Source organism: Amblyomma mixtum, chromosome 9 (genome assembly GCF_055824585.1).
Source record: "Amblyomma mixtum isolate Tamu chromosome 9, ASM5582458v1, whole genome shotgun sequence".
NCBI classification, from domain to species: Eukaryota; Metazoa; Arthropoda; class Arachnida; order Ixodida; family Ixodidae; genus Amblyomma; species Amblyomma mixtum.
Window position 1 is genome coordinate 45905045 of NC_143020.1, and position 12537 is coordinate 45917581.

A 12537-nucleotide genomic window follows, 5' to 3' on the forward strand; every position below is an offset into this window, starting at 1 on the left:
TTAGATGTGGACGACCGCACCCTGATCCAGAACTTAAAAGATAGGTATCTCACAACCACCCCTAGGACCCCACTCCCCCAATACTCAGGCCCTCCGAACCCCGAGCTCGACGAAGACATATCGACGTGGGAAGTGAGAGCAGCTATGCACAAACTGCGCACCACGTCGGCGCCGGGCGGAGGTAAAATCACGAACAAAACATTACGGAACCTAGACGAAAATTCGATCCAAGCCGTAACCAAACTCTCAACAAACACTCGAGGGAGGGCACCCTCCCCCCGGAATGGACCCATGCTAAGGTCCCCTTTATTCCAAAGCCAGGAAAACCACTTCAATTGGCGAACCTCCGTCCCATATCGCTCACCTCATGCCTGGGGAAACTCCTCGAACACGTCATTCTCCACCGTCTCCGAAACCACATGCACCACCAGGATCTCCTCCCCCATACGATTCTGGGATTTAGAAGCAACCTGTCCACGCAGGACGCGAGCTCCAGATCTCAGAAGAAATTCTACACCCTAGACACGCCAAGCGCACGAGAGCACTACTAGCCCTAGACCTCACGAAAGCGTTTGACAACGTCCAGCACACAGCCATACTAAGCGCCCTATCTGACTTAGGCGTAGGTACTAGAACACGCGCTTACATAACCGCCTTTCTGAATAACAGAACGGCGGAGATAAGGTTTGGGTCCGCGGAATCCTCCTTCTTCCCCCTAGGAAGCAGGGGCACACCCCAAGGCTCCGTTTTATCTCCACTACTCTTAAGCATTACCCTCATACCGATGGCACGAAAATTACAGCGCAACCCACATTTGTCCCATTCCTTCTACGCAGATGACATCACTCTGTGGACGACCACGGGAAATGTCGGCGAAATGGAGGAAACCCTCCAAGCGGGAGCGGATGCGGTAGCCGAGTGCGCGGCCTGTATAGGCCTCGCTTGCTCGCCGACCAAATCCGAAATCCTGCTGCTCCACCCGACCGCGGACCGTCACAAGAAGGGAAACCCATCTATACACGTGAAGGTCGACGGCCTCCCAGTACCGGAGGTACCGAAACTCCACATTCTGGGAATGTTCATTCAAAGCAACGGCCTCAATACAGAGACACTCTCCAAACTCACGATCATGACACATCAAACCATCAGGATAACCAAAAGAATAGCAAACAAGCACCGAGGCATGCGAGAACATGACCTAAGGCGGTTAGTGGAAGCATTGTGATTATCAGAATGGTATACACACTCCCCTATCTTCACCTCACAAAGATGGAAGCGGACAAAGTAAACTCGCTAATAACACAGGCCTACAAATCGGCCCTAAATCTCCCACAAGGGACCTCTAACAACAGACTCTTCCGCATGGGGGTCCACAACACTCTACAAGAACTGACTGAAGCCCACCGCACAGCACAATTGGACAGACTATCCTCCGCAAACACGGGCAGACACATTCTAGCCGCATTAAACATTAAACCAACGGGTCCCCCTCCCGACAACACCCACAGCATTCCTAAGCAAATCAAGGAAAAGCTAATCATCCACCCACTACCCAAGAACGTACACCCAACCCACAACCGGGAAAGACGCGAAGCACGCGCCAAAGCCCTGTATAAAAAACACGCGGACAACGAAGACGCAGCCTATGTAGACGCGGCAGAATATCCATGCAACCCAGCGTACGCCCTAAGCGTGGTGTCATACGACCTCTAACACAAGGCTTCGGCCTCGATAAGGGCAACCACCTCTCTTGAAGCGGAAGAGGCGGCCATAGCACTGGCCATAGCATCTTCTACTGCCACACTCATAATGAGCGACTCCAAAAGCGCAATCAGGAATTTTGCAAAGGAACAGATCCATTCTGCCACCTACAAAATTCTCCAATCAAACCCCCACGACCCCATACCACTTAATTAGTTTCGGTGCCAGCCCACGCAGGCAACCCCGGAAACGAGGAGGCGCACTCTATTGCTCGAGCGCACGTCCACCATCTCGCTGGAACCTCACAGAGCTAGACGATTGGGAGATCCCGGTCTCTAGCTCCGAGCCGGCCTCACAGAAGAGGCTGGTGGAATGGGCGGAGAAGGTCGCCAGAAGTCATGGACTGATGGCCGCCAACCGGGATTAAGAACCAAGCCAACCAAACCTCCCCTACTTCCTTCCCTTACTTGGTTCATCAATAAAGTTTTTACCTACCTACCTACCGAGCAGGCCGAGTAGTGGAGAGGGATTGCGCGCGGGGCAGACTAATCACCTACAATGAAATCACGCTACACTACAGAGAGGAAAGGCTCACATATCCACCACCACACCACAGCCTCACGAAGGAACAACAGACTATATGGAGGCAGCTCCAGTCCAGAACGTTTCCTTCACCGGCCTATCTGGCACTAATACACCCGGATCAATACAAGCCCGAATGCTCTCTTTGTGGGGCTCCGAGAGCAAACTTTGAACACATCAAATCAAATCAATTCAAATCAAATCAATTTATTTAGCATTTCTTTCAATACAGAAATAAATGCAAGGATAAGAACAAAAAGCTGCTTCTCGAGCAGCTTGACAACGGTTCTTACCCCTTGTTTTCTCTTGGCAACGGATAACAGCAGAAATAATACAAAGCTGCGATTAAAATGGTACGAAGATAAGAGCATGTAGTATACATAGAAACTGAAAACACAAAATATATAGTAAACACAAAATACATAATATACATAGTAATTCCAAACAAAAAATGCTGCATATTAGTAAAAAGTAATAATACTGGTTCAATGTAACTGATAGACATGGATTCAATAAGACGAATACTAATACTTAATCACCAATATTTTGCACACTGAAGAACATCTAACGGCGAAATTGATATATGGCTATACAGGACTAAAAACATTTCCTGCTACATTTGCAGGCATAGAAGCACAGACCACAGTTTTACCACAGACAGTGTAATGCAGCCACCATTAAAAATACGTGCACAAAAGGCTGCAATAATAAAACAAGATTTCAAAACATTGACGTTACCTCCCTAAATTGGGAGTGAACAAACACTTAAGGTGTTGTTTCGATAGTGTGTGGATGTCCGTGTTTGAATTATAATAGTTGTTAAGTAAAGTAGGCATAATGTATTGTAGTCTGTTGTGACCATGATTCGTGCGGGAAAACGGCACCAACCATACTTCTCTTGTTCTTATATTGTACGGCACCTCGGGTGGTTTTGTTAAATTGCATAATCGTAGAAAAGGCATCCGATTAAATTTCAGGGAATATTTGTATTTTAATAGGGCATTCAGCTCGTACATATGCGTCACAGGAACAACACCAAGTAAGGGGAACAGGTCACTTGTGTGAGCGTCGTATGGAACATCTGCTATGTGACGGAGAGCTCTTTTTTGTAAAAGAAGTAGTATGTTGATGTTCGTTAGTGATGTAGTTCCCCATACAAGATTACAATAGTTTAGGGGAGGATTGAAAATAGCATTATAAAGTAGCAGCTTTATTTTGAGTGGAAGAACTTGTCTAAATCGGCAAAGTATCCCGCAAGCCCTGGCCAGACATTTAATCACACAGCCTACATGGATATCCCAGATCAAGTTCTCGTGAAAGGTGACACCGAGCGTTTTCACTTCCTTTATTATTTCTATCTTCTCAGATCCTAAATAGAGATTAAGATTACGGTCAACAAATTTTTGTGATGGCGAGAAAATGACAGCCTTTGTTTCTTTATTGTTTATTGCTAAAGAATTAATTTTGCTCCATTCTGACAATTTATTCAGGGTAATATTTCCAAATTTCTCGAGTTCCGTCGTATCGTCACATTGAATGAAAAAGCTCGTGTCATCTGCATAAATTACCAAAGAGGCTTCTGGGGATACCCGTGTTATATCATTAATGTATATATTGAAGAGTACCGGTCCGAGGACACCGCCCTGTGGTACTCCGCATGCTATGCTTCGTAATGTGGACTGCTCTTCTCCGATAGAAACGCATTGTTTTCTGTTTTCTAAATAAGATCTTAGGAGAGCAACGACAATGCCACGAAAACCGTAGTGCTCTAATTTAGCGAAAAGAGTTTGATGATTAATTCTGTCGAAAGCCTTTGAAAAGTCAACTTAAACACCTAATGTTATTTTTCTTTCTTCGAATCCTTTGATAATGAAATCTTTTTGGGTTAGAAGAGCCAGTTTCGTAGACATATTTTGGCGGAAACCAAACTGGCGCTCCGACAAAACATTATGCTTATTACAAAATCACATAATCCTTTTACAGATGACTTTTTCAAATCCCTTTGAGATAACTGGCAGCACCGAAACTGGGCGGTAGTTCGAAAGCTCATTTTTGTTTCCAGATTTGTACAGGACAGTCACTTTAGCCCTCTGCATGTTCAATGGAAAGACACCAGTGGCTAGACACACATTGAAAATATGGGCAATAACGTCTACCAGGAGGTCGACAACAAACTTAATAGGCCTGATTTCCAGCCCGTCTATATCTCGTGCTTTGCTGTTTTTGCAGGACATAAAAACTGAGTGACTTTCCTGTGGTGTAATAGGTTCAAAAAAAGCAGAGTTTGCATTAGGTGCACCTAAAAAGAGTTTTGCATGTTGATTATAGTTGCTATTTGCAAGAGTTGTGAAGTATTCGTTAAAATGAGATGCTAATTGCGTACCAGTTAATTGCTGATCGTTGATTGTGATTTTCAGACTATCATTCTGTTTTGTGCCTGGTTTCAATAAATGATTTATTTCACGCCATATGAGGTCACTGCGGCCAGATGCCTCATTAAAAACATGTTCGTAGTAATCTTTCTTAGATTTCCGCAAGAACTTCGTCACTTTATTTCTGTATTTTTTAAAAGCAGAAAAGTCTGCAGGATTTCGAGTTTTCACGAAATGAAAGTACATTTCATCTTTTTCGCGTATCATTTCGAGGCACTCATCTGTGAGCCATGGCTTGCGAATTTTTTTTGAACTCTTTACTCTTTTCACATGAAAACAACTATCGTAAACATTCTTAAGGACAGTCATAAACGTGTCATATGCTAGATTTCCATCTGTGCATTCATATACAGAGGTCCAGTTTGTGCATTCCACCCGACTTCGAAAAAGATTGAGAGTTTTCAGGTTAATATTTCGTGTAAGAAAAGACATTGGGGGATTGGAACAGTTTTTCAAAACACCATTTTGTTTGCAGATCAGATAAATTGGCAAATGATCACTTAGCTGTGCAGCAACGACACCTGATTTGGCGCACTCCGTTGTTTTGTTTGTGATAAGCAAGTCAAGAAGACTTTCAGAACAGGAGGTGATGCGTGTGGGTTCTGTTATGACGTTACTGCAGTGAAAGGAATCTAGAAGTGTTTGAAACTCATGGGAGCTGGAAGTATCTTCAAGAAAATTTATGTTACAGTCGCCACCAATAATGAGATTCAATTGATTGGAACATGTAAAGCTTAATAACTTATCTAGAAACGTGAAAAAGAGGTCAGGTTTACCGTCCGGTGGGCGGTATATAACGGAAAAAACTGTGTTTTGGCTTTGTAGTGTTAACACTTCATAATCAGCTGTCATAGCAGAGAATTCGGAGAGCATATTGCAAGTAAGGCGGTTGGAGACAAGTTGCAGTACGCCGCCACCTCGGCGTCGGCATCTGTTTAAGTAGAAGCTGTTGAAGCCATCCATGCTAAGTACGTCTTCTTGTGAAGTGTACCAGGTTTCTGTTACCATGATGACGTCAAATTTGAAACTAAAGCTGTCAAAGAAAGCTGTCAGTTCGTCATTCTTATTTTTTGCAGACTGCGCATTGCAGTGCAAAAAACTAAGATAGCCATTTTTGTTTGGGAGTGTGACATCGCGTGTTGCGGTCATCGCGAAAATCGGTAAGATAAGCTAGCACATTTGAGGGTGGCACTTCAAGATATCTTTGCTAAGTCAGCTTCGCATGCGATTGGGACGACAGTGGAAGTTTCTGTTTTCCGCGCAAAAATCTTTCCGCCCTTCGACCAGGCAAATTTCCAGCCCATTTCCTTTTTCTTTCTGATAGTTTCTCCGAGCAGTTTTTTCAGTTGCGGGCACAGGTGCTCATTTACAAACACTGATTGGGTGGGGGAAAATCCCAAGTCTTCAGTCGTGAACCTCGTCTTTTTTGCCTTCTCGACAACCGCATCCCGTTTTGCTCTGCGGTTGAAAGCCACAATAATGTTTTGGCCCTCAGATGGATTCCATGCACGTACGCGATGGCATGCCTCAACATCCTCCTGCGTTATTGGCTCACCAAGAGTGTCGCCAACTTTGCCAATTATATCAATCAAGTTTTCATTTTTGTTTAGTGGTATTCCCTTGATTTCTATATTTCTGTTCCTTGAATACTGGTCTTGGGCAGTGATCTTCAAAGCATTTTCTTGCACTTGTTTTTTCAGAGCTTCAATTTCTTGCATCAGTAACTTCTTAGACGCTTGTAGCTCAGAGTTTTCCCTCTTCACATCACTACACTCGGTCTTGAGGGTTTCAAACTCGTCGTTTATAAATTCCAGGCTACTTTTCAGCTCCCTAATTTCTTTCCAAAGTTCGCGCTTGAAACTTTCTATCTCGGTCCCCATACCCAAAATCGAATTTGATTGCAAAAAGGTATTAAAAAAAGCAAATGAAAGTAGCACCATACAACATAAAGATCAGTAGGCAGCAGTAGGCAGTGGTGGCAGAAGTAAAAACCAAAATCGGCAAGTCAACAGCAAAAAGTAAAAACACACTGGCAGCGGATTTGCAGCAGAGGGGATAAAAAGGAAAGCGACAACTGCTCGCAATGTGCCAAAAACAATACTACCAACCTGTAAAAAGGTAGAAACAGACGAGGAATCAGGCCACGTCCCTCCGTCGCTGCCACCGCTGCCAGAAATGAAATGTTCCGCGGCACGACACGAGTCGAAAAGTTCGCTTTCAGGTGATTCCGTCGATAACACCAAGGGGCGGTGGATTTCGGTGCAGTCGTACGGATAAACTTGATACGCCTATCGGTGCGTCAGGCGGAAGACCGCAAAAGGTAGCAGAAATCCAGGCTGGAGGCTACGCAGGGCCGAAGAAAATCAGCGGCTGGTGTAAACTGTAAAAAGGTAGAAACAGACGAGGAATCAGGCCACGTCCCTCCGTCGCTGCCACCGCTGCCAGAAAATACTCTTCATATGCCGAGAACTCCAACCACCATCTCGCTGGAACCTCAAAGACCTAGACAGTTGGGAGATCGCGGTCTCTAGCTCCGAGCTGGCCTCACCGAAGAGGCTGGTGGAATGGGCGGAGAAGGTCGCCAGAAGTCATGGACTGATGACCGCCAACCGGGATTAAGAACCAAGCCAACCAAACCTCCCCTACTTCCTTCCCTTACTTGGTTCATCAATAAAGTTTTCACCTACCTAGGTGGTGGTGGTGAAAACATTTATTAAGGCGGAAGCCTTTAATGCCTCATCGTTGTAAGCAGGAGCTGTCGACAGAAATGTCACGCTTTTCAGTTGGACGAAACGGTCGTGACGACACAGTGCGCGAATTTCAAACGGGGCCAATTGTACTTCGGCTACTAACCATGCCACCAATTAAAGGGATCGTATAGTGATGCTCCAAGTAAGTTTGCCTGAGTTTAGTTAATTGCTTACTTAACCAATTAGGTTAATTAACCTTTATAGTCAGACCAGATAAATAAAAATGACTGAGGCTTAGCTTAGGTTAAGCCTAGTCAGATGCGAAGCATATTGTCGCCGAGTTGCATATCGAGCACGCCGCTTGGCTAGACGTCCTTCACGCTCTTCATCAGCCTCTGTAGCACGCCGCAACTTTTGTTTCTCATTCCAACGAGCAGCCCTGTCTCCAGGAGGCATCTCTATCCCGTGTACGCCTAGCAGAGGCAGGCGCACCCCCTTGTATACCGCCGCTCCAGCATCACGTGTTCACTACAGCGCACCTAGCGGCAGAAGCAGAAAACACATTGGTCGCGACGCCTCGCGCGACGGCGTGAGCTGGGCCCCCGTTTCTCATCTGCTGTGACGTCACGCACCACGTGGTTATCCTTAGTCACGACGCCTCGCCCGACGGCGCGAGTTGGGCCCCCGTTTTTCATCTGCTGTGACGTCACGCGTCACGTGGTATGACATGGAGGTCACGAAAGGTCAATGGTAACGACACCGCCGCGCTCGAGGAGCTGGGTTGGGCTATTTTAGTATGCTTCGCATAAAATAAAACTGAGTAAGAAATTGGCCGAGCTTGGGAATCGAGCCCCGGTCCCCGCAGTGCGAGTCGAGCACGCTACCGCTCCGTCATGCCAGCTCGATGGTTTGGAATGAACAAAGGTGCGTCTAGTGAATACAGTATCTTCGTTCACTCCCATCTTCCTCCCTTCCCGTTACGGCGAAGTTTAGGTGTCCACCGAGATATGCGAGACACATTTCCTTTCCTCAAAAACCAATTTACCGACGAGCAAGTCGTATTTGTCCGCGTTTCTGATTTGTCCAAATTGTCGTGACGTCACCACGCGCGAATTTTGACGGGTGTCCACCGAAATATATGAGACAGTTACTGCGCAACTTCCTTTCCTCAAATACAATTTTCGACTAGTGTCTACTAAGATATGTGAGACAGTTAATGCGTAATTTGCTTTCCTCAAATCCAATTTTCATTTTCTTCATTATGGCCCCTCTTTCTGCTTTCACTCACACTTCCTCCCTTCCTGTGCGGTGCGGCTCAGGTGTCCAACGAGATGACAGAGGATTACAGCGCAATTTCCTTTCCTCAAAAAGCGTTGCGTTCAAAGGGCAAGGCATCGCGCCGAACGGATGGTGGCGTTCCGTGGACTCCCTGGCAGCGCTGCAACACGCTGTCGCGTTCCACTCCTAAAGGCGAAGCTTAAGCGTCATTAATGAGTAGTTAATTAATGCACCAACAAAATGGGAAGTGAACAATCGCGTAGCAGAATGCAGCACTCAGGCTTTCGCCTTTCACCACTTTAGCCGCTACTAAAGTTGCTCGTAATTTTTAAGAAAGGACAGGAGGTATGCTTGGATCAGCCCGTAAGGGACTGATCCTTACAAACACTAGGTGGAGGTCCCTAGTATGGGACCCCAGTCGCGGTGGCCGCCGCCCGGGCGCGCCCGACTAAGGCTTGTTGGGCCTGTAAGTCGTGGCAGCCGAGCAGGGTCGCCTCCCAGTCCTCCCGGGTTGGGTTGAGGATGGGGGGGAAAAGCCGGGTTGGAGGGGCATGCCCACACCATGTGATAGGTGTCAGAAGACACCGCACTACAGTGCGGGCAGCTGCTCTTACAGGAGGGGTCAAAATGCTTTAGTTCTGCCGGGCACAGTAATGTATTAGTGAGAAGGCGGAGAAGGAGCCGCTCATCCGCCTTCTTGAGGCCTTTACATGGGCTTGGGTAAAGGCGATGACTGTTTTGATAGTAGGCTGTAATTTCTTTGAATGTATACACCGGATTAAAATCGGGTTCTTGATCGGGTGGGGAGGAGAAAAAAAGGTCTCTGCCTCTCCCGTACCCGAGAGTAGAGTAAGCATGAAATGTTTACGGGCATAACAAATTGGTTGTAGATGATACTAGTAAAAATCTTGAACCACGGGTCTTGCTGTGCACGGGTCCATGTGGACGCAATCATTTCGTGTGTGTGTCAGGGGAATCTCTTCCGCCCTGCCTCGTCAGCTGTATCCGGTTTCTGTTCACCTTTCATCTTTGTAATCGTTGTTTTCATTCCTCGGTTATTTGTACCACTTTGCCTATGTGATACTGTTGACGTCACCACCGGCTGCGTCACACATAATTGATGACGAAGTAATGACAAATTACTAATTAGAGACTAATTACTGATTAATGACTAAATGCTAATTAACTGCTAATTAATGACGCTTAAGCTTCGCTTTTAGGAGTGGAACGCGGCAGCGTGTTGTAGCGCTGGCAGGCAGTCCACGGAACGCCACCCGTTCGGCGCGATACCTTGCCATTTGAACGCGACGCTCTTTGAGGAAAGCAAATTAGGCAGTAATTCTCTCTCATCTCGGTGGACACCAGAACCGCACCGTGCTGGAAGGGAGGAACGCCACCGCCCGTTCGGCGGGATGCCTTATTCTTTTGCACGCAAGGATTTCTGAGAAAGGAAATGGCGCAGTACTTCTCTGTCATCTCGGTGGACACCCGAACCGCACCGTAAAGGAAGGGAAACGCCACCACTCGTTCGGAGCGATGCCTTGCCCTTTGAACGCAGCGCTTTTTGAGAAAATGAAATGGCGCAGTAATTCTCTGTCATCTCGGTGGACACCTCAACCGCACCGCACAGGAAGGGAGAAACGCCACCACCCGTTCGGCGCGAAGCTACCGGCGCTTGTATACCGGTCCCGTAGGAGGGCTTAGAGAGTCTCGTTAAATCTCGTACGGTGCTCGGATCCTCTCGTTTCAGTGCCCAGATGAGTGGAATTCAGTGCCCGGATGTTGGCTCTCGGTCTCGGCGTGACGTTACCACACTGCCGACAACGGGAGCTAAAAGCATTTCATGCTTAACAGCCCGGTGAGAGAGCGCGCGGGCGGCTGCGTCTGCTGCCTCGTTTCCTGCCAACTCCTGATGAGCAGGGGCCCATATAAGGTAACGGTGTGCGGGGTCCGTATCCCGTATGCAATTTTGGTATATTCGATAGGCTAGGAAGGGAGTGCAGCTTTGTTCGACGTTCCGACAGGCCCCTCGCGAATCTACCTAGGCGCGTCTAGTGAATACTCTATCTTGGTTCACTCCAATCTTCCTCCCTGCCCGTTACGGCGAGGTTCGGGTGTCCACCGAGATATGCGAGACAGATACATTTCCTTTCCTCAAAAACCAATTTGCCGGCGAGCAAGGCAAGAACCGAACGGGCGATGGCGTTGTATGGACTTCCTGGCAGCGTTGCAAGACGCTGTCACATCAGTGACACAAGCTTGTGTCACATCAGTGAAACAAGCAGCAATACCGCGCCTAAGGCTTTCGCCTCACCGCACTTTAGGTCAACAAAGTGCCCCTGAATTTTTAAGGCGGAAGCCTTTAATGCCTCATCGTTGTAAGCAGGAGTTGTCGACAGAAAATGTCACGCTTTTCAATTGGTCGAAATGCTCGTGACGTCACAGTGCGCGAATTTCAATTGGGGCCAATTGTACTTTGGCTAGTAACCATGCAACCAATCAAAGAGATCGTATAGTGATGCTCCAAGTAAGTGGGACTGAGTTTAGTTAATTTCTTAATTAATCAATTAGCCTAATTAAGAGAGAGGAAAATGAAGAGGTCAGAAGAAAGAGGAAAAGAAAAGAAGGACGCGCGTCGCAGCGACAACAGCGTCCGCGGAAGGAGGCGCTGCTGAAAAAACAGATAAGTACGAAGCCGCGTTCGCTCCACCACCACGCACTTCCCCACTCAGTTCGACGTTGCTCGTTTCATATACATTGTGTCGAACATCCTAGACAGTTCCAACATTTGACAGGTGAATGACAGAACAAGATGGATAGAAATACAATAATATAAATATGAAATAGCCTAATTTACCTTTCTAGTTAGACCGCATAAATCAATAAAACCGAGAACGAAATTGGTCGAGTTAGCGAATACATACATACATACATACATACATACATATTTATTTTGTCATATTTACACATGGAAGTATGTGTGCCCGCGGAAGCGCAAGACAGGGCGCTTGTGGGCGGGCCACGGCAATCAAACAAAGTGCAGACTCAGTACAGACAAAATTACATGGCTTGCAATATAAAAGAAAAAAAAAAGAAAAAAAAGAAACAAAAACATATATTGATAGGAACAACAATCACACTTGTACACACTGAAAAAGTAGGTTAAATACATAGATTATGAGGATGCAACAACAACAACAAAAAAAAAAAGCAACCGTGCTTCGTAACACATATCAACAAGACCTTCGAAGTGTTTCGAGCCATTATGTCAGTGTACCGTTTTAAAGGTTCTAGACGTAACTAGCCAGGATTTTACTTGTGATTTGACCTCTTTGATAGTCTGCAATGATAGTATTTTTGTTGGAAGCTGGTTAAAAAGGAAGGGGATGTAGAACATTCGGCACCTTTTTCCATAGTGTGTATATATCTTGGGAAGCTTAAACGACTCTACTTTTCTTAGTATTTTAGGTTTGTTCACAGGAAGCTTAAAGTTATTAGAAAAGTAGTTTCTACTAATTACTACATGTGTAAATAAATCTTGAATGAAGTACACATCAGCTGCAATCATTCTTTCAGCACTATCTAAGGTCTCCTTAGACGTGCCATACAAAATGTTTGCGGAAATTCTGTGTAGTAACCTATCGATTTGGCTCCTTCTAGACAACGCACATGAGCCATAAACAGTGACACCATACCTTAATATAGACTCTCCTATAGCCTTAAACACAAGCTGACGCAACCTAACAGAAGTATTGAATTTCATTCTGTAAAGATACATAGAAGTTACACGGAGTCGTTTGATGAGATGCTCAACATGAAAAGACCAAGACATGTTGGCGTCGAGATGAATACCT